Below are 24895 nucleotides of genomic sequence, written 5' to 3'. Positions count from 1 at the left end.
AAGATAAAATCTTCCGTTTTAATAATATCTACATCACTATCTCTAGTCTACGTCTTAAAACTTCTTCATTTCTAGCATGGTTAGTCCATGAAATTCTTAGAATGCCGCGAAATATCTATAACTCAAGACGTCATAACGAGGTGTCAACGTCCAGGTGTCCATGCCATGTAATAGATCAAGATCACAGTGATAAAAAATTGTCTTATTTTTAGAAATGCATTGCTGACTGTTCTATTATACATTTGACTTCTTGTTCTGAGCCTAAGGTATCATGTATTCAGCATCCTTAATACTTAAACTATTCAACTTGTTCAATTAGTTTATCATTTCATTACTCTTCTTCATTAAACCGTTCTCACTTAAGTCCTCTGCCATACAATCCCTCGATCTTCTCCGTTTTCCTCTACCTTTCTTTCCCTCAACTTCATCCTTTTTAACAGCTCTATCCTTCGTCCCACATAGTTCTCATTTCTAAGTTTCATGTGACCAAACAATTGCAGTCTTTGTTGTTGAACTTTTTGAGACTGTAGTCATCCCAGCTCTTTCCCTAATCTCCATACCGTTCCTGAAACCAAATTTTTGGTACATTCTGTTGTGAATTATTTTCATAAATAACATGGGACATGAGACTTATCAGTCGAAAGTTTTTACATTTTTTGGCGTTGTTGTATTTAGGGAGGGGTACCAATGTAGATGTATGCAGATCAAATCTTGTGGAATTTTCGCAAATTTTGTATATATCATGAACATTTTTGCACGGAATCTTCTTCCAAGAGATTTACAATTTAACTGTGAATGTTATCGGGACCAGGTGCTGTGTATAATTTCTATTTGCAGTTATTTGCTTTATTTTCTTGTCGAGAAGTTTGTCATCGTGTTTTTTCTTTAAGTCTTCTATCTTTTAACATGCTTCTGTAAACCACCTCTCCTTTGCCTCCACTATCTTTGTTCTTATATTTCATAAGTCATCCATGGTTTTTTTGCATATTATTTGTGTTTTTGAGATTGTCTTCAGTTTTTTTAATTATGGTTTTTAATTGAGGCGACAACTTGTCAGGATCATCTGGTTTTTCCTCTCTCTGCACTTTCCGTATTTCTATTCCCAAATTCTCGGCATTCTTGATTAACGTAACGTGTTATCGTGTTCACGTGTTGTAAAATCTATATATCATCATCATCATCATTCTCAGCATATTCTACCGATTATGGTGTAGCCTCCCTTATATTTATTTACAGACACGATTGTCTAAAATTTGCTTTTCTGTGCCGTTATTTATACCGGCTTGTTTCCTTATGTCATACTCCCATCTTAAATTTGGACGTCTTCTTGGTCTCTTGACGCCTCTTGGATACCACAGTGTAATTCTAGTAGACCACCATTGTCAGTTCTTCTCGCTAAATGTCCCGTCCACTGCCATTTTAAAGATATAATTCTATGGATTACATCAATCACCTTGGTTGTCTATCTGGTCAATTCTATTCTTTTTCGATCTCTCTTTGTTATACCTAGCCTGCAACGCTCCATTAACCTTTGAGTGACTTTGTGTTTCGATATTATCTCTTTCTTTAGTGTCCAAGTTTCGCAACCATATGTCATGATTGGTAGTATACATTGATCGAATGCTTTTTTCTTCAGATGGATTAGCATCTACATATATATATATATATATATATATATATATATATATATATATATATATATATATATATACCCAACATCTTTTAAAAAAATTCCACCAGTCTAGATTAACCAGAATAGTCATGGATTTTGTTTGACTATTATACCATTAAAAAATAGGACTATAGGAAATAAAAACGGCAAAAATGGAGCAATCTATCAGTCGCTTAATTAAAAGCAGGAAATACAATTATTTATCAATAAATCAAACCAATTATACTTATTTGGTTTACAAAAACCGGCAAAATACAAAGCATAGAATGAGAAAGGAAAAACTTCAATAAAGTAACATGTCACAAATTTTTGAGTTCATAGCAACAGGATAATGACAAAATAATACGATCCTGAGAAAACATAGAGGAAAACATTAGAGTAAAGGAAAACGTTTAACACTACCATATTATTTACAAACAATATAATATCAAAAATATATCAAACGAAAAGTGAGAAGAAACATACAAAACAGCAACTACTACAATTGCAAACAACATTATAACTAACAAACTAAAAATTATTTAAGCGAAATATAGACAAAAATAGGCGATTTGCAATAATATTGTTAAAATGAACATAGAGATTTAAATGGAAAATGAACACATACGCAAATGAATACAGCCACACTAAAGTAAAGAAAAGGTCCAAGGAATTTAAAAAAAAAAATGATTAAGTAAATAGAAACAAAAAAAGAATTAACTTGTAGAAGAAAGCATGTGCAACCAAATCTAATATAATAACCCTATACAATGGTGTATCAAGAGGCCCGACAGAATTCAGTAGAACATATTCTCTAAGTGACTTAATTTTGAAAAGTAAAATTCTTTATCAATATATGGGCTGAGTAAACAACTAAAGAAAATACAGTAGACATTTAAATTTTGTCCTAGCTTCTGGGAGTTCTAGAAATCTACTTAGCAATTAAGTATAAGCGAAACACATACAAGCTTTTGTAATTAAGACATCGAACACGTAGAAAGTAACTTAACAATTACAATTTAGCAGGATGACTCACTGATAACAAAATCAGGGAACACTTTATTGCGAATTTAGAGGCCTATTGTATGTGTACTGGCATAGTTAAACTGACATTATTATCCTAGAATTATGTAGAAAAGACATTCAAAATGAGACAGAAAACCACCCATGGATTGGAACTAACAAAACTAATTCGAATGAAAAATTGAAAGCAATTAAAAATGATGCAATACAGAAATCTAGTAATTATAAATTATATAAAATGGCGAAATTAATATGTACAGAAAAGATTAGAACGAACATAATTTTGATATAATTTTCATAGGATTAAATTCTACAAAGGATTAAAAATGCATACCAAAAATAGATCATTTGAGAACTACCGAAACAGCTGTAGTGAAAATAAAGTATAATAAATTATGTGGAAGTTTTGAAAACTAAAGTTTTCAGCGTTTTATTGTGAAATTAAAAATGAGTTATCCCGCTAACGCAGATAGTAAGGTTTGTCAAGATAAATTTTAGAACTCAAACGAAAGATGCCAGGAAGATATCAAAGGCTTCCTCAATATAGGTTTATGTTAAAAACTAACATCGAGTGTTTTACGGAATATGACCAATTTTATTATAAAACAGTATCGAATTTGACGCCCTATACCTTTTAAACTATAAACATTTTGTTGGGGACAATTTTTTTAGTATCGTCTATTTTGATGAAACTTCTATTTTGTGGGTGGAATTCATATTTAATAGACAAGGTGATTCAAAATGCGTACTTAAAAATTTCTCGACTTTCTTAAATGAATCGCCATAATGTTATGACTTTGTAAGAAAGAACTTTCATCATCATCAGCAGCACGACAACCGTCTCTGGGTATTGGCCTGTTCTAAGATTTTTCGCCATTTTGATCTATTATGGGCTTTACGCTTCCAGTTGATGATTTTTAAGGTTTTTAGGTGTTGTCCTACCTTCTCCATATGGTTATAAAGAAGAACTTTAATTGATCTTTAAATTTCGTTAACCACTTCCTATACATAAATCTAACACTTATTGAGATATTTACTTTTGAATATACATATTTGTATTTGTATTCATCATCAAGGCTTTTCATTCCTGATGGAATATTTGCCGCTCTTACTTAGAGCTCTCTGATTCGCTTATTGCGGTGAATCACTCAATCAGTCCGCATTCTTCTTGTGCATTGTCAAAGTTTGTTGTATGACTTGGCTTTCGTTACAATTTTCTCCCACTCATTTCGAACTGTGCATAGTTCTTTCCAAATTCTCTTTCAGGATTTTGATATCTCTCATGACCTGGTCCTCCCGGATTTGCTTCTTTTCGGTACTTCATTTGCCAGGATTGTTTATGTCATCTGCATATGTTACTATTTGCGTTAAGGAGTGGTTCCTTCTACTGCTATGTTGAATTGTAAGGTTGACAGGGAATCGCCTTGTCGCACTCCTGTTTCTATTGCAATTGAGTTTGTGCTACCTTCTGTTGATACTTTTGCTCTAGAGCTTTGCCTGTATATCTTGATTTTTCATTTCATTAAATAATTTATTTCTTCCAATATAGCCAAAGGCTTGTCTGAAGTTTACGAAAAGGGTGTGGAGTTCTATGTTGTGATCGTGGTATTTCTCGATTTTTTGTGCAATTATGTGGGTCGCATCTGTAGTGGATCTGCCTTCCCTGAATCGTTGCTGGTAGTCTCCAATATTTTTCCGAGTTTCGTCTGATAAGGGCTGTTAAAATTTTGTATGTTGTAATAAGTAGAGATATTCCTCTATAGTTGTTACAGTATGTTACTTCTCCTTTCTTAAATATTGGTATAATTCTGTCTTCTTTCCAATACTCAGGTATCTCTTCTGCTTCCAATATTCCAACTATTAGGTTGTATATGTTGGTAATAATTTTTCACCTCCGTTTTTATTTAAGCTCGTTGGAACTTATATCTGGGCCAGTTGTTTTTTTCTGTTTTATTTTTTTAATGATGTGTAAATATTTATTATGTTGATAACTCTATTTTAGTATCTCTTATTTCTTCCATTAGAAGAATTCTGCAACCAAAGGAAATTTTCTGTAATGAACACGCATTTCAAGCATCATCCGCGTAGACTCTATACCTGGAAATCACCTGGAGATAGAACAAGAAATCAAATAGACTTTATTCTGATCAGTTCGAGATGGAAGTCTTCAATTACCAACGCAAAAACATTTCCAGGAGCAGAATGCGGAAGCGATCACCAGCTCTTGATGGCTGATTACAGAATACGTTTCAAAAACATACGCAAAGCTTCTCCCCGTTCTTTTAGGCTAACGGACCCCGAATTAGCTACCTTTAAAGAGAGAATTGAACCAGCACTAACCAGAATAGAGAACAATCAGGCAGAACAAAGTGTGGATGAAGCCTGGATAGATATTAAAGAAACCATCGTAACAACAGTGAACCAATGTCGCCAACCATCTATAAATAATAGCATTCAACCGTGGATCAGCAGAAACACGTGGAAAGTGATTGAACAAAGAAAGCAACTTAAAGTTGGCTCCTGTGATCAACAGACATATAAAGCTCTCTCCAGAGATATTCAACGAAGATGCCGAAAAGACAAACAAGAATACATCTCTGAAATCTGTCAAGAAATAGAAAATCACGGATATCGAAATGAAACCAAAGACCTCTTCTGGAAAGTGAAAATTCTTGCGAGAGAATTTAAACCCAAGAACTATGCAATAGAGGACAAACATGGTATTATCATAAGTGATATCGACAGAGTGTTGGAAACATGGAAAAACTATTGTTCAGAGCTCTACAGGGAAGAACACGTAAATCTAGGCCACACTTCAGCCCTCGAAAACATCGCATACAACCGTGAACCTGAAATTCTGCTGTCCGAGATTGAAGAAGCTGTAACTCACCTCAAGAAGAATAAATCCCCTGGCTGCGATTATATCACGGGAGAGCTCCTTCAGAACATGGGAGACAAAGGATGTTACATAATGTGGAAACTTTGTAATAAAATTTGGAGATGCGGAAAATGGCCCAGAGAATGGCGCACATCATTGTGCATACCAATCCATAAAAAAGGAACAACTACAAAGTGTAGTAATTATCGTACCATCTCACTGATTTCCCATCCAAGCAAAATATTACTAAGAATCATTAAACGCCGTTTGCAACAATACTTAGACAAACAAATTCCCCAAGAACAAGCAGGCTTTGTCAAAGGGAAGGGTACGAGAGAGCAAATCCTTAATATGCGGCAGCTCATAGAAAAGGCCCGCGAATTTAAAATTCCAATAATAATCTGTTTTCTAGACTACCAAAAGGCATTTGATTGTGTTAAGTGGGAAGTTCTCTGGACAGTTCTTCATGAGATGGGAGTTCCAGATCATTTGGCAATATTAATTAAAAACTTATACGAAAATATCTCAGTTAAAATAAGAGTTGAAAACCAGCAATCTGATACCTTTAAAACCAGCAGAGGTGTACGACAAGGGTGCATACTATCTCCAGACCTGTTCAATTTATATGGAGAATACATAATGAGGAACGCACTCGATGGATGGAGAGGCGGCATCTCCATTGCAGGAAAAAAGATCTCAAACTTAAGATTCGCAGACGATACAACACTGATAGCAACATCTGAAGAGGAGATGTCGAGACTGATGAAGAGAGTAGAAACCGAAAGCAACAAGTATGGGCTCAAGATTAATAATCAGAAAACAAAAATCATGATTGTGGACCACGCGAATATCCTACAAACAACAGGCGCCCTAAATCAATTCGAGAAAGTAGAAGAGTTCACGTATCTAGGATCTTCCTTAAGCAATGCAGCCTCCTCCCATACGGAAATTCGCAGAAGAATAGGGATGGCCAAGAACGCGATGAGTCGACTGTCAAAAATATGGAAGGACCGCTCTTTATCCAAAAAACTCAAAATGAGACTGGTACGGACACTCATTTTTTCAATCTTCAGTTACGGTGCCGAAACATGGACAATAAAATCAGAGGATAGGAAAAGGATTGACGCATTCGAAATGTGGTGCTGGAGACGAATGCTACGCGTCTCGTGGACGGAGCACAGATCCAATCAGTCGATTCTCGAAGAGCTAAACATTCAGACCAGACTCTCCTCTCAGTGTCTTGCAAATGTTTTAAAATTTTTTGGCCACATTGCGAGAAGAGACAATGACAACTTAGAAAGACTAATTGTATGCGGAAACGTAGAAGGACGTAGAGGCAGAGGACGCTCACCTATCCGATGGTCAGATCAAGTACAGAAAGCCACTGGAGAGACGTTTTCCGAGTCCATGAGAGCAGCCCAAAATCGCAAGAGATGGAGAGAATTAACAGCCCGCATTGTAGGAAATCACGATCCTCAGCAATGAGGAAACGACAAGAGAGAGAGAGAGAGATTTCTTCCATTGCTCTCATTCTTTCTCTTCAGGATTTTCTTTGATCTGTATAATTCCGTTATTTTTTATTTTTTTATATCTTCTTATCCTTCTTTCAATTATTCGTTCATATACTTTGCAAGTCACAATTGGCACAATCTCCTTTTTTTTTGTTGATAGTTGATAATGCTGGTTGAATAGGATAGAAGTGTCTCCAAAGATCCAAATAGGGTTTATTAAGAACTTGAACCTAGGGATGAGCCCCAATAGACCTAAATTGTTAAGGGAAGGGTGGTTAAGCGCCCACTCATATTGAATCTAAGATAACCTAATTTGGTCTTTACCAATTAGTCTTTATGATTAATCATTAATGACATGACGCTTATCTCTCAATAGTTCTCGCATACTTTTTTGTCCCAATTTTTAAATATTGATGATTGTGTATGCTTGTGTACATTCTGTAGGATTGGCTTCAGTTTTTTTTTTCAGATTTCCATGTTATATTGGCCAACTCATTGAATTTACTAATTAATACCATTAATCATCCTCATTTTATGATACTAATATTGCTTCACCTGCAAATTTTTATTTAGTGTATATTATAATGTTAAATAAATCTATATGTAATTAATTCATGTACAGTACATGCAACATTTTCAGTACGTATTTAGTATTTTCATTTATGCATTAATGTCAATATAAAACTAAACGAAGGTTATTAAGATCGTTATTCAAATAAAAATTCTTAAACATCAATAAACGTTCCGTACAATGCCACAATTATTCACTTAGATAGCATGTACCTATTTAATTGTTTTGATAACATAACGAGCTAGTTCATAATTATTTGTTTTATCGTGAGATATCAATGCTACAGACAGTTAAATACTGACCTTTTCGAATGTATTAAAAACTAGTTATACAATAGGCATATTGATCTAAAACATAAAATTATAAAGATTGATATAACCTGCAAAAACAATATTATACGATATAATATATTATGTTATATCAATCATCAATACCATACGTGGTATTCCTTGTCCACACGACGCTTGCATTGTGACAAAACTGCAACGTATGCAAAATCGTAAAGGTATTAAACTTAGGAAACTATAGCAAATATTGAAATTATAGCACCTAACAAATGTTTTAGGCTCAAAAAACATGTTATATATCATTGACTAATAGAATACAACTAATACATATAGCCCCTTCTCATCTAAATTAAAATTAAACTATTAAAATTGCTTATTTAATATGGTCACTATAAAAAAATTTAACATACTACATGCTTTTGTAAGTTCTGAAGTTAATTAACATGGAACTTTTATTAAGATTGAAAAGAAAAAAACAAATGAATCAGTTATTTTTATAAACTTTGGGACATAATACCCTCTCGTAGATGAATCCAATGTAATTTTCTTATTGAGAATGTTAGAACTATAGGCGACTTTGAAAAATCAAATCACAATTAATGTCACATTTTATAAATTTTGAAATCTCCTGGTATTTTGTGTGGTTTAAAAATGGATAGAGAGGACATGGACATACAGTATTGTCCAAAATAAACAGTACTGAAACTGAAACATAGATGTCTCTTTGTGCGTGCTGTCATATTCAAATTAACTAGGATAGACCTGTCAAGTAATCCTTAAACAATTAATTATTAAGGCCTAATTGTTAAAGTACAGAGGAGAAAGTGTTTCTTGTGGAGCATTATTTTCGCTCATACGGAATCGGCCGACGTAATAGTGCAAGTCTGCAATACGTGTGTGAATAATTCATACAACGGTTTAATAAACGTTCTCCAAGAAATTCTGTAATTTTGAAGGTTGTTCAAAAGTTTAGAAATACGGGTAATGTATTGTGCCAACGAAAAGGAAACTTAGGACGTTCAAGGACAGTTAACAACAACGATAACCATGAACGTGTTTTTGAGCGAATCTTGGAAAATCCGAACACCAGCCAGACAAGAACAGCGCAGCGGTGTATCTTGGATTAAAACGAACTTCCTTGCAAAGAATCCTGAAGGAGCTGGGTGCCTTTTCGTATGTGTTTCAGGTACATCAACAATTACATCCCAGGGATTATCACAGTTGAGTGGAATATTGTGCCAGAATTCTTGCATTACAGTACGAAAATAATGAATTTTTGAAAAATGTATGGTTTTCAGACGAAGCACATTTTCATTTGTCAGGCCAGGATTTCTGGTCTTTGCCAGACCAGATGAAGTTCAAGAAGTTCCTTTACATAGCTCAAAAGTGAGTGTCTGGTGTGCAGTTCCGGGACACGGAATTATTGGTCCATACTTTATCGAAGAGAATGGTAGGCAAGTCACACTTAATCAACAGAGGTACATACAAATTTTAACACGCTTTATCCCTGGTCTAGGTCAATTTTGTCGTGCACGTAATTTGGCATTTCGAGACCAATTTTTCCAGCAGGATGGGGCAACTTGCGATACTTTTTCGCGACATTTTCCAAACAAATTCATTTCACGATTTACTGGCTTCCCATATCCTGCACATTCTCCAGACTTAACATCTCCAGACGCATACATTTGGGGCATGGCTAAAACTGCCGTTTTTAAACGGGCACCACAAACCATCAATGAGTTAAAGGATGCCGTTAGAGCCTTCTTCTCGGACTTGAGACAACATTAATTCCATAACATTACGAGAAATCTGGAATATCGGTATGAAATCTGTCTTGAGAGAGGAGGAGCTCATTTAGAACACGTTATAAAGTATCAATAATATGTATTTTTTAAAACAATAAAATAATTACAAGTTCAGTACTGTTTATTTTGGGCTATACTGTATTATCGATAAAAAACTTTGTTCAATTATTGTTAGATGTTTTCATTTTGGAGAATTAAACTTTAATTGCCACAAAGCCTTGCAATGTGGGAAAAATTAAAATTACTGACACTAATAGAAGACCATTAGAAGAATTGTTGAAAAAAGTCAGCATGCAAAGTATCTGAGTTAAGTGTTCTGTGGAGTGATGTTGCTGGAAAACGAATTTCCAGACTTAAATGTCAGAGGCTCTCAAGGGATACTTACTTAATATATACAAAGTAATTAATTTGGTTAAGCATAAAATCTGTGTTGGAAATTAGCAATTTTTTGCAGGCTTTGACGTCACAACAAAAGTAAAATAGGGTAAAGAACTGGACTTTTCAGCCATGGCATGCGATGCAATGAAGCGATGAGTCCAGATTTGAAGGTTGTAAGGAGAGAGAGAAAAATGAGGCTTTTCATCTTGACTGTCTTAAGAGAAAAATGAAATTTCCTGACTCTTAAGGTGTAGGAAAACTTCATATTATTCAAGTAATCTTAGACACAATACACAATGCAAATATTTAAACATTTCAAAAGAATCTCTTTACAGATTATAGAAAAACATTTGACATCAGTTTCCTATAGAAAGCTTGTGAAGCTAAATGAAAACAGCGCTTCGTAAACGCCCCGCCAGAACAATGCCTGAATTGAAGCGGACTTCAAAAAATATGGGATTCCTTTACACCAGAATATTGCCGAGTCTTTCAGAACTATGCCTCAAAGATTTTTGGAGGCTATAAAGAATAGAATAGAATAGAATGAAGGTTTCTCTGATTTTGTTTCTGATTGACGTCTTTTTTCTTGGCTTCCTACGGTGTTCCATCATATTCAATATCTCGTCGTTGATCCAGCTCTCCTTATTTCTTACAGACTCTTTCAATACATGTTTGCATGGATCGTTTATGTAGATTTTTATTGTCTCTCATTGCTGATTGATGTCCTCGATATTAGTGTCCAATTTATCAAAGCTCTCAGAGTAAGTTTATTTAGACAGGAGTTTATTTAAAAATCACAGCTCCCTTTGGAGCTGTATGTTTATTCCGAAAACATTTTCGATTATATCCGGTCGTACTTCAGCCAATTGACTTATTGGTACCGACAGCTTTACGTGTCCTTCGATTTCTAGTATCTGTGCCGGGGATCGAACTCGGGCCGTTCGCGTTCGTTGGAACTGTGATAATGCCTTGGTAGAGTACCCGCATTGTTAAGATTGTGTAACGATTAGCCTTGGTTAGTAACATATTACCACCTCCTTTGTAGCCTTAGTGGGCGCTCACAACGAGGTGAACGCAAAAAATCAGTGATAAATATTAAATCTTATCTTTTATTAAAAAAAACAACAGATCGACAGGTACAAATCCGTCTCGTGTTTTCGGCAAAAAATAACATATCAACATTGAGTAATGCAAAGAGTGTCGGAAACGTTTTTATGGTCCTGATAACGTAAAAAAAAACACAATATGATTATTATTCTTTTTGTCACGATAGCTGTGTTTATTTTGACTCTATGTACTAACCTAATAGTATTGCCTTTCTATTTATATATTGTGAACTTGTTTCCTGATAAACCCTACACAAATTACTATTTTACTTAATACTCGTAAATATTAGTATAAACCAATACTGTACAACGTAAAAGATAATGGAACTGTCGCTTTACGGTAAACCTTACATTAAGTACTACCGGAAATAATGTATGCACATCGAAACTGATCCATCAGTTGATACACACAACAAATGTTTTTATTTATAGAATACAGTTGGGTCAAAATTACTAGAAGTGATATTTGCTTATCGTAGTTCCTACTTTATTTTCAATAGGCTAAAGATTTATACGAGGGCGTAGAAAATTTGAAATAAATAAGTTTAAAAAAATTTATTCTAAAATGTATAGCATTAAGACATGTAAATGATGTAAAGCTAGTTCGCGTCCATCGCATCGTCCATAGTAGATAGACGTGCATCGTAGATAATTAAATGAACTAGAACAAGAGGCGTCAGACAATGTTTCACAAGACCTTCTGGCAAGAAAAATCACAGCTTTTAAAGTTAGATGACACTGCCAAAAAATGGACCTTTTAAGGACCAATTGAAAAAGAACTCGGGCCCACTGTATGAGTTGGTCAACCTAATACAGAAGGCATCAGCAGAGCAAAATGCCAAATTCTGCACAGATTATTAAAAGAAAACGATATTTACCTATTCGAAATACAAGAAACACATACAGAAAAGCTCGATTGAGCTCACTAAGCTATGATCTACACCCAGCTATACGATTGGGAGTTTAAAAGTCACCATGAGATGTGGAAGTACAACGGCAATGACAAAAATTACTCTTCCCTTTTGTAATGGTCATAAGAACATGACATCACACCTAATATTCGACGTCAAAGATAGAAGCACTTTCAGATCTGTACTTACCGCTGACGGCAAGGACCAACCTCTACCAACATCAAGAAAACTCATGTTTAATTTTACTCATAGCCAGCAGCTCCTTAATCTAATTAAAGTTGGCATTAGCATTCCAGTTATAAGACCGTTTCAACGTCCCAGATAGAACTTCAGGAAAGCTAACTGGCCTGATTTCTCTAGTAATCTTGACAAATGCTTAGGCTGGTTTCCCCGAGAAAGCCTAAACTACGAGATATTGACGAGAGCGCTATAAACTACAGCATATACATACAAAGAGTATATTCCTGGATAGTCTGAAGACTATCCAGGAAAAAGTGTACGAAAAATTCTGTGAAGACGAAAAGCAGGAAATTGCACAGACGAATTGATCCACAGCATTTATACCGCTAGGTGCGAGAGAAAGAGTAAGACAGTTTAAAATCTTAATTTTAAAAACTCGAGTAGATAAGTCTTGTCAATACGGGAAAAAAAGTTAAACAACACCTCAAGACTTTAAAATCCACTTGTCCACTTGAAACTCACTATTCCCTTTCACCTGTGAAGAAATCACGGAAGCTTTTAATGAAATAACGTAAAAGCCTATGGTTTCGATGGCATTCATGCTGTTTCTTAAAGTACAGTGGCAGATTTACTACCCAAATGAAACTGAACAATACTACTCTTCTCCCCCCCCCTACTCTTTAGTATTTATGTAATAGGTCATGCCCGAAATCACATCAAAGAAGTTTGGATATGCAGACGACTTGGTGCTTGCTGTGAGCCGTAAAGAATTGGGAGACTACTGAGCAAATTTTAACAAACGATCTGGTTACCCTCACAAGATATTTCCGCCGCTGGAGATTGCTGCCAAATGCTGCTAAGACGGTGCTTTCATTTAACAGACCAATTAAAAATCCAATCAAAAAGGGAGACTCTTTAGACACACTAAACACCCAAAATACCTAGGTGACACTCGATAGAACTCTTATTAAACGAAGACTACTGCAAAACTCGAACACGAAATAATATTCTGCAAAAGTTATGCGTTACCACATGGGGTCCCTCAGCGACTACACTAAGATCTACGGCATTGGGACTCTTGTATCCCGTTGTATCCCACACCGTGTTCCGGTGTGGCTCAATAGTCCGCATACCAAACGTGTTGACGTCCAACTAAACCAGGCTTTGCGTATTATATCAGGCACAATCAAGGCAACGCCCTCGTACTGGCTACCAGCACTGGGTTACGTGTAGACACGTCACACGACCGCCGAGAACATGCTCTTGTCAGGGAGTATAGAAAAATGAACGCCAATCGCGTAGAATAGGATGCCCCAGTGTTTTATTTTACGTAGTCTTCTTCTTTTTATTAAATACCACCACAGCACTGGGATATTATCATGTACAAAGATTTTATCCAAGCAAACTGAACATATGTGAACACTGACGTCCGGTTGTTTTCTTCCATCTAAACAAACGCTACGCCTAAGTGAGAAAGGGCCCCAAAAACGTGAGAAAGGGCCCCAAAAACGTGAAAACAAAAGAATGAATGAAGATCACAATTACCAGAACTATGATGTTATCCGAATCAACATGGCGGCGGTCTTCAAAACCTTGACTTATATGAATTATCGAAAGCATCGCAAAAAAAATTATGAGTTTCGTCAAATATATGTTAAATGGGGTCTAATTTGATTTTCAGTTTCAGTAAGAACGTGATGGACCTTTTATTTATGATTCTTTTCCAATGAAAAACATAATGTCTTATCGTGTATTCACACTAGTTTGTTTCATGATCTGCGCAATAAACATATGAGCAATATTATTATAAATTATTCGAGGGTGTTTAAGTATTATTTCGAAGATAAAGGATGGAATAAATAGCAGGACACAAATTGTACACTAGAAACGCTGTATTAACTACCCTACAACCTAAGTTTCTTTTCCATAAATTTGGACTTTGGATTTGGACAACGAAGAGGTTAAAGAGTTTTTCTGAACTCGTTACCGTCAAAGTTCTAAATAGATTGAAAACTACATTAAAGATAAAATATTTTTGTAAGTTAAAATAAAGATGGAATTAAAAAGATATGTGTTGTTTAAATTGCTACTAGACCCTCGTATAACAGAAGTTACAGGAGTTTGTTTGGGGATGGGGAATTGAGTTGACCATCTTTAATGACTAATTTGAAGATTATAAAGCCTCATAACAGAAATAAACTGTTCTTAATTGTGTCAATAACCTTATCGACCGGGTAAGTATGATAAATGTTGATAAACAGACAAAATACTTGGTACACTAAAAGCACTGTATATTTTAAACTGAACAGTTAAACTAATGAACAAAAGGGAGGAAATTTGCAACAGTACTTGTGGTACTAGGTTAAATTTTTAATATAACAAAATAGCAATACAAGAAACAATTAAATAAATGTGCTTTATACAATATGTCTTCCCAACAAAATACGAAAACTATGCTCAGACTAACATATAAAAATTAGTTTAATAATCCCGTGATGGAAAACATGATCAAGTTGTTTCTATCAGCATAACACACCAGAAAAACTTTAACTTGAACTTTCCTATGGCCTTTTTAGAGAAATAAAAAAAAAACAAACTGGTCAGTGTCTTCCTTACTCCTAAGAAAAATACGAATATAATAATAAACACGAATCAGATCAAAAAAGAAAAATATATAAAAGGACAAAAATTATTCAAAATATTTTAAAGGGGTTCGTTCTGAAACTCGTATACTAATGATAGGATAATGATAATAATTATGAAAGCATAGCTATAATATTAAGTATGTATTAGGATATGTTCCTTTGGAAGAAATTCTAAGCTCTAAGTTTGTCTAGATAACTAAATAGAGAATTGAGTCAAAGAAACGTCATGAAAATCTATTTTTAAGGCATGTCAAAAGTTTAGTAGTAGATAACGTTTTTTTTATTATTTACTGTAGACAAAGTCCCTTGGCTGATACTAGCGGAATACAAGTACTACCCCTGCCGTATCCAATGGATACGAGCTACCAATAAAATAAAAATCTAACATTCAATTTACACAGTAAGATACCAAATATACGTCTAAAAAGATACCAAATATACATACAGGATTGTTCTCTCAAACAAAATATTTTAAAATAAGAAATTAATCATCAAAAATTAAAAAAACTGAGATATCACAACCAATATTATATGTGAATTTGTCAAAGGCGTGATGGTAATCGTTGCCATTGCATATGGTCGCAGAATATTGATCAAACAACTACATACTGCATGAGAATTGTGGCATAAAATACCTGTAATTACTGGTCTGTTGAGTAACTACAACAATGGTTGAGTATCAGAGCTGTACAATATTATTAAACACTATAAATATAAATGATGCAAAGTGCTTAAAAACGCTGGAACTGCAAAACTTTAAATCCAATCGAACTGCCCATTAATAATCCAGGATATGACAGTTTTCTGCTCAGAATTCTTTTTTTATTCATGGATTTGCTTGAAATTTTGACAGTGGGTAGAAAATAGCTCAAAGATTGGAATCTATCCTATGCCCATATGTGCAACAACATGTTTGTCTTAAAATTCAATATTCTAGCGATTACCATGTTTTTTATCAACTTTTTCCAACAGCTAGTTGGAATGATAACCACCCCCAAAGGAAAAGCACAGATTGGCATAGATTTTAACTATGTACTGTCAAAATTTCAAGCAAATCGATGCATACAAAAAAATTCAGAGATTTTCTACTAATTTTACCGTCATATCCTGGACTATAAAAGACAACGAAAATATTTAGTGTATTTCTGATTCTTCTTTTGCTTTAATTCGCAGACAAAAATCTTGACAAGTACTAAATTATGCAAAAACTGATAATAATAATTATATTTTACAACAATTTATACTACAAGAAAAGAAAAAATAACAATACCTTGTTCTTCCTTGTGAATGTGCAACCAACTTGGCTGCTTCTGCAAACTAGATTGGGATCCAAACAGTCCATTAACACTGTTTACACTACCGTACCCTGATCCAGGAACACCACCGAAAGCAATGAAGTCAAATTCGTCTTGAACGTCTTTGGCACCCAATCTAGAAGCAACCTTTTCCAAAATTTGATTTCTACGCGTCCTTAGTAAACTCAAATTTATAGAACTGCTGGATTTCGCCTTAGCTAGAACGGGTTTTTCAGTCGGGGGAGAATCGGAATCCATTGTTTTGGGTCTAACGCGTTCCAGATTAGAAGTCTGTCGAGTTAGTCGAAAATCGAAGCTCGTTATTGACTTTCTTACACCGTTCGGGGTTAGAGTTGCCACTTCATCTTCGGGTATTCGGCTACTATGGATTTCAATTCCTTTTTTGGGTTTTAACTTACGGGATTTTGAAGTCGCATCTACTTCGTCCACCGATTGTTCCGATTTCGATTTGTAAATCTTTGATCTAACCCGTTTGAGATATGAGTTTGAATTATTACTGGAACTACTGTCTTTGCTAACACTCTTTGAGGAAGATTTAGAATCACTTTTCACGTTACGTTTAGTACTCGAGTCTACTTTGGCACTAACACTATTTTGTAGAATTTTAGAATTCTTTTTCTCTTCTTTTGCACTAAGAGTTTTTTCAGATTTAATACTGTTTTTTTCATTGAGATGTTCCGTACTGGTAGACAACTTCATCGTGCTGTGAGGCCTAAACAGGTCGCTCAATCTTCTGGATTTCTTCGCCTGGTCAATGATGAAAAAACCACTCACTGCTCTTGTCAAAATAGGCGGAACGACGTCGCTTTCTTCTCTAAGCTTTATCTGGCCGTTATCGTTATCTATGACGATGCTGTCGCTGTATCTTTTAATTGAATTATTACTATTTGTCCGCTTGATGTTTGTTGGATTTCGAAGCACAACATCTGCTAATTCAAGGTCATTTTTAATGATGTCACTGTTGTTTTCAATGGATTTTGAATCTTTGACTGGGGTAGTTGTCTCACTCTTACTCACTGATGTATTATTATCTTTCTTGCTTCTATTTCTGCCGCGGTTTTTACCAGACTTCGTTGACTTTTGCTTCTCTTCGTTTTGTTTTGATTTTGATGCTAAATCTGTCTCGGGGCTGTCAACATTTTCGGTTGCCGTAGTGCGGGTCTTTGAGTTTTTCCGTTTCCTGTTAGTTATCTTATTTTTAAATGATGTCATATTTTTATTGGTGTTGCGAGTATCCTGTTGCTTCGACCACATATTCATACGCTGATTAGTCACATTCCTCTGATAAATCAAGATGGCAAATTAATATTACAATTATACACCAATCGAACCAGTACCGCGCGCTAGGTAAAAACAAGGGGAACCACTTTGTATAATAATTATATAATACATATATACAGTATATCTACGAAACTTGAATTTAGATTGTTAAATAACTATTTAATGAAAATACAAATAAATTCGGATAGGCCACAAAATAATAATTGTGATTTAAGAAAACCAATAATTAAAATGATAATGAAAAGAACTAGAATGGTAAAAACACATGGGTAGATAGAATGAAAACAGACCAATCAAAAATGAATACAAAACAAATACTAGTAAAAGTAATAGCAAACGTATTACTAAATATGAGAAGTACGAGGAAAGAAAACCTAAAAATAACTGAAGGGAAATGCCAAGAAAAAGTTACTTATGTAACAATATAATCACATCACATACTAATATTTCCTTGTTGACTTTTCCAGCTCCTTCATGGTCTATTTGCAGTCGAACCAGTACCCAAAAGCTGTAATGTTATTTTGCAAACATAGGCATATTTAAGTAAGTATGTATTGTAATTCTAAAGGCACTGACTAGATTGGATTCTTCTTATATGTGTATGTAAATATTGAAGATTAGTGGATATAGTGGCATTACCTCGATGTCGACAGTGGATCAAAATCACAGTGCACCCGTGATTCCTACATAAACGAGTCTCAGCACATTTTGCAACTCTATTATTTCGTTTTTGCTGTGTTAGTTTGCCAGACCAGTGCAGCATAAATAATTATGAATCTACCAACAATTATTATAGATGACGAATAGATCATTTTAATTTCCAGACCCCATGTTTTACCGCACAACCTACGGTACGTCCAAAGAATTCTTGTGGCGTTCTACAGGGGTGATATTTGCGAGAGTTCATTTCACGAAGTTTCCTATCAAGGAGAATGCAGAGAATGTTAGCCTATTTCAAGTATGATACCGTTGTTCCATTCACGTTCGGAATTTTGCTAAACACTCCGCAAAAATTTTCCCCCAAAACGAGAATAAGTTTTGAAAGGTTGAATAGCCGAAAATATATGAAAATACATATTTGCTTTCGTCCGAAAATCATAAAAGAATTCAAAGAGAAATCATACAAAGAAGTCAATGGTGATTTCAAGTAATTTAACGACTAACCAAAGGCAGAAAGAATACTGTAGATCTCCTTAAATTAATTAAATTAATTAGATTAAATGAATTAGATGCATATAATAAACTAGTACTTAATTAAGTACGAAGATGAAAAAAAATTGGTATAAATCGGTCTAATGGTACAAGAAGTATGAAGTTAGCATTCTGTAAAATGAATGTTTAAAACAAAATATTCAACTTTTAAAGAACTATTGGCAACAATCCAAAAACACCACTATATCATAATCAGTTGGTTCGTTATAGTTTTCATTTCATAGATGTCATAATTATCCGTAATTACCGAAATAGAAAGGACAGGTGTAGGCAGTTTACAAACACTCAGTTAAGTTTTATATTAAAACAAAAGTGGTTAAGGTTCACTAGCCTGGTTTTTACCTGCATCAGCAAAAAATGGTTCGATCGGAAAGTACAATAAAACCCGACGTTAAAATATCCATCATACATTTTTTAAAAGAGCAGCATTTTTAAATTGAATAATATAATAAAAGCAGTGCTTTTGGGGTTGAGAGTTTCTTCCCTGCTGCCATGTAGAACAGCGTGTTTTCTCGGAAACTATATGATCTACAATAGCAATTTTCACTGGGAATAAACCTTAATTTTAGTTTAAAATTTATTTATTTTGACGTTTTGATTTCCATTTCGAAGAAGGATTTCCGTGGAAAATGGAAACGACAAAATAAACATATTTTAAACTAAAATAATATTAAATTCCCTGTAAAAATAGTAAATTGCATTCAGATGCCACAAAAAAATAGCTTCAGAACAATATTAAATTAATTATTGCATTTTATGTATATTGTTTTCAAGGACTAAAGGTTCTTCAAAAATTACAGTATACCTTTTATAAATAATTTTAATTATAAATTTTTTTTAAACTTTTATAAATTAACAGCAATGGAGTTGTATGGAACGATTATTTGCAAATAAGAAATACGCTACACAGGTCAAAATCAACGCACATATCTTACAACGAATACGGAATATTAACAATGTCCAAATTGCTTGCCCGATTGAAAAGTTTGACTGAAGTAAAAAAAAAAAGTTAATACGTAAAAGTGTTCTTTCGTGCTGTTAATCGATATGTCAGCACCATAAGTTCATAATTAAAATAATTGGATAGCAGAATAGCTTTCCAGAAACTCGTAACCGAACCTTTTCCTGAGTAAATATTTTTCAGTATTTTCAACACAGAAATTGGAACCCTAAAACATAACTTCTTCTGTACATACTAGCTATTTTGGCTTCGCTTTCTTTTCTACTGGTGGCTACCTTATGTGGATGTTGATAATCCCGTTGATGCACATGACTTTGTTGAAAGCTGCTCTAGATAAATGCCCGCTAGTCATTCCTGGCCACTATCTGATATTATTTATCTACTGGTGGATAGCTGGTGATTATTCGGATGCTGCGGTCGCTCAGCAAGGTCTTAATCTTAAGGAAAATTGCTCTTGTTATTTCTACCCTTTTTCTTATTTCTGGATCTAGGTTGGCTAGCAATGTACAGGAAATAAAGTGCCGCATAGGAAAGGCAAGAACGGTTTTTAACAAAATGAGCGCCATCTTCAAAAGTCACAACATATCCCTGGATACAAAAATGAGACATTTGAGATGCTATGTTTTCTCTGTGTTGTTGTACGGGGCGGAGGCATGGACGCTTACAGACACCACTATTAAAAAACTTGAAGCATTTGAGATGTGGCTTTATAGAAGAATGCTGAGAATATCATGGACAGCAAGGATCACGAACAAGGAAGTTCTAGAAAAAATGAAGAAGGAACCAGAGATTGTGTTTACGATCAAACGCATAAAATTGCAATATCTGGGACACGTTATGAGAAATCAGCACCGTTACTCCCTGCTGCAGTCTATATTGCAAGGTAAAGTCAAAGGTAAGCGAGGACCCGGTAGAAGGAGAATATCATGCCTGCGGAATTTAAGAACATGGTTTAAGAAAACCTCAACGGAGCTGTTTCGAGCCGCAGCGAGCAAGGTCATGATTGCCAATATGATTTCCAACATCCGAAACGGATAGGAACCAGAAGAAGAAGAAGAAGGTTGGCTGGTATCCAGCAGCATAATATTTTCATTTTGTCACTTGTATTGGCTTATCGTAGGTAGTTATGTTTGTCTGCAATTTGGGATTTCGACCAATGGCCATGATCTTAGTTTTAGTCGTGGTAATTTTCAGACAGAGATCGTCACCTTCTCTGCTTAGCTTGTTTAGTAGAAGTTATGGGCCTTTTGCGCTATTTGTGAAGATCGCTGTTGCCTTCTATCTTTGAAAATTAGCTGGAACTAATCTTTACTTGGGTAACGTACACGTAAACTAGCGAAAGTAAAAAAAACGTCTTTTACTTAGGTTTTTAGACAGATCGTTGTGTTTTCGCTAGCTGCTCTACGCTGTCCTTGATAAACGCCTATGTTTGGGAGTTGCATGTGATTTTAAGGCCCTCGATACTGAGGGCCGAGGTTCTGAGAGTTTGTTTATTTCTAGTGCATTTTGATTGTGATTTTAGTATAGTACACTCTACACATTTTTATTCATTCAGTACAATGATAGTTGCTTCTTTGACTTTTCTCTTAATCATGTCTCTTTCATGATGATTGATGCATCTTTCCATTGGGGGCTGTGCTCGTTATCCCAGGCATGTTTGCATATATGGGATTCGTCGAAGTCTCTGTTCTTGATGTATGTTTCACGCTCGTTTATCCTGACACTTAGTGGTCTTGCGATTTCTCCTACGTAGAAATTGTTCATTCACGGGGTATTTTATAGATGCAATTTTTTTATCTTTCTTGTGTGTTTTTAGACATTAAGAAAAATTAGTTAAAAATGTAAGTTTCATTGCAATCAATAGTGGACTAACCCCATATAAACATAATATTTAGTTATTCCAGTCTAAACGTATTTCAGTTGTAGTTTTTTAAAGATGCCTTCGAGTACTCTGTTAAATAGTTTTAGTGATATGGAATCTCCTGTCTGACTCACCGGTTTATTTTAATTGGTTCAGTTTTTTCCATGAGCTCGATAGATGTTGCCTTTTCTTGTTTATTCTCAACTAGATATGTACATACCGACAGTCAATTCTTCGGTTCTGTAAAGCATATGCTTTTTTCCACTAATAGCACATACAAAGAAAATGTTATTCGTTTACTTTTTTAATAGTCCAGTCGGGATGTCATTTGACCTTGCATGGCGAACTACACCAAGTGTTATTGTTCTAGCCTTTAGGAGGGGTTAATAGTAGTGTAAATTTAAAATCGTGACTGAATTCCGCCGGCCCGTTAGCCACCATCTTTATTTTAAAGAAGAATGGTTTTTTCTCAATATCTCCTTCATTTTCAACTTTTCCACAAAAATGGTAAGAACTGAAATTGTTGCAAATGCGATTTCTTACAATTTATTTTTTTACAAATTTGTTCGTGCGGTCGATATTTTCTGAGTTAACGGGGAAAATAGTGACAAAGCATTATTATTGAATTATCTTGTTTATTATTAACTTAACGACATAAATTTACCAAAACCAAAATTGAGAGAATTATATATTCCAAAATTTTGATCTCCTTATTTATTTTTAACTTTTCGACAAAATGGTAAGGACTTAAACTGTTGTAATTGCGATTTTCTACAATTTCTTTTGTGCAAATTTTTTCGTGCAATTGATATTTTCCGAGTTAAAGGGGAAAATAATGACTAAGTATAATTGAGGAGCAGACTTTCTATATGCATTTTGTCCATTTTTTCAAATTTTCAACCAAATATGGCATCGCAAACTATATGTATATAGCCACCATTTTGTGTCACGAAAGACGTTCTAAATGCATTCTGTTGTCTGCAAATTAAATGAAAAAAATACCTTGGACTTTCTATGTGCTGTATGTCCATTGACGGTAGACGAACTAAACGAAGTTTGTCCGTGCGCTATGGACTAATTGCGATTTGTTTGTCGTTGGCGGCCGTTGTCGTTGTATAGTTTTGGTGTCTATACTGTTAAGTTTGTTTTATGTGCGTTTGTTTTTCCGATTTTCAACAAAACAATATAAAATAATGGATGTAGTTGTGACAGGAGATCATGTAGTTGGTGATACGGACCGCGGTAGCAGAAAAAGAAAAAGATATCTAACTTCTAAAGAGCGTAAAAGCAATGTTAGGTAAGCTTTAATGACTTATAATATATTATATGTAAGTTTTACTTACAATAAAATCTTATTTAGCATTAAAAGGTTTTGTTTAGATATTTTAAAAACACGGTGAAAAACACAATATGAAGGTTTTATTTTTTATTTTAGGTTTGGAAGAATGGAAAGAAAAAAAAACGGTCTCTCAAGAATGTTGAAAAATTTGAAGCTGTTAAAAAATTTATAGCCAGTTTGAAAGGACATGAAAGTCATTACGGGCGTGCTAAATCTCGGCGCATTTATCTATCATCTGAAAATAATATTACTATTTTATGGAATCTATCCAATCAAAGTACTGCTGAGAATTTGAAAGTAAATTACAAGTATTTTAGTAGGATCTTTAATAGTAATTTTAATATTGCATTTGGAAGCCCTGCTACTGACGTATGTGGCTTTTGTGTCAGGACCCAAACTTCTATTAGCCTTTGTAAAGACAAAACTGAAATAGAGAAACTAAGAATTTCTCTACGTGTACATAAAATACGGGCCAAACAATTTTTTAAACTAATAAAGGAAAAACCGGAACACACTGTTTCCTACTGTTTTGACCTTCAGCAGGTTCAAGTCTTACCGAAAGTGCCCATTCAAGATGCATTTTACGCCCAGAAGTTGTCTTTTTATTGTTTTTGTGTTACCGACGTGGATATTAAAAAGCCAGTTTTCTACACCTGGATAGAACATCAAGCAAAAAGGGGATCTGCAGAAACAAGTTCTGCTCTACGTGATTTTCTTTATAAATCTGAATTTGGATCAGGTATAAAACAGTTAAGACTATTCGCAGATGGTTGTGCGGGGCAGAATAAAAATGCACACATGATGCATATGCTCATGCTATGGTTATACAGAGATGCCCCACAAAATATTAAATCTGTGGTATTTATTTTTCCGGTAGGCGGACATTCGTATTTGCCAGCGGACCGTGTTTTCGGGCAAATAGAAAAAGTTACACGATCCTACAGTACAATAAAAACCCCTACACAAGAAGGAGACATTTACTCCAAGAAGGGAGAAGTTAAACAACTTGGTAGAGACTGGACTGTTTATGATATAAAAACTGCGTTAACCTGTTTAAAAAATATTGAAGGAATCAGTGCAGCCAAACGAATTATTATTAAGAGATCACAAAACAACAACAATATTTTGCTTAAGACCGAACTGTTCTACAGAAATGATGATCCATCCAAACAATTCCAAACATTATTGAAACGTGGAAAGAAGCTTTCGACTTTACACTTACCTGCTGTAGAACTCCAAAACGAAATATTCCTTCTGACACTGGTGAGCAAAATGACAATCAAGTTAACCTTGGTGAAACTGAGGATGATGACGTTATAGAAGGAGCTGAGTACTGTGATTGCAATGATGATAACCATGGGGACCTTTATGATATGTAAAATGCCATTATTGTTCCATTCATTTTTAAACATTATTTTGTATTTAAAAATAAAATACTATTTTTATGAAGCTACTTGAGCATTTTTTTACATCTTTACTACCAAAAGTCTGTCATACCGCTTGGTGTAGACAATCAAAATGCGTTTTGTTCAAGGATGACAATCTAAATGCAGTTTGTCCAACAGTTTTTTTAAGTTTTTTGGAATATTATCAATACTAGATTTTTAGCATATAGGTATAATATTTGAATGATTTTTCATCCATATTTTAGGTATATCAGTTTTTCGTTCAATTTCTTGCAAAACGCATAGCAGTTTTTCTCTATTTGCCAAAATTACAAAAAATGGACAAAATGCATATAGAAAGTCTGCTCCTCAATTATTGAATTATAATACACTTGTGTTCTTTATCACCAAGAATAATGCTTGATGATAAAAAAGACAACCCCTTTTTTTCTCTGTAAAATTATTTTCGGTTGTAGCTTCTTCATACGCAATTGCAATACGTATACTCCGCTAAGCGTCGATCGACAAACTGAGCCTTTATGGCCTGCTGCTGATGACGTCAGCGCCTAGAGTTCGTTAATGACTTGAGGTTCG

At 34.6% G+C, this 24895-nt stretch overlaps 1 protein-coding gene across 8 annotated transcripts in view; it reads right to left on the bottom strand.

Annotated features, from left to right (window-relative positions):
• The window catches only part of RhoGEF2 (Rho guanine nucleotide exchange factor 2), a 498291-nt gene that overhangs the window by 138459 nt on the left and 334937 nt on the right, over nucleotides 1-24895 (bottom strand). The window lies entirely within an intron of this gene.

Source organism: Diabrotica undecimpunctata, chromosome 1 (genome assembly GCF_040954645.1).
Source record: "Diabrotica undecimpunctata isolate CICGRU chromosome 1, icDiaUnde3, whole genome shotgun sequence".
NCBI lineage: Eukaryota > Metazoa > Arthropoda > Insecta > Coleoptera > Chrysomelidae > Diabrotica > Diabrotica undecimpunctata.
This window is presented reverse-complemented; position numbering and strand designations above follow the sequence as displayed.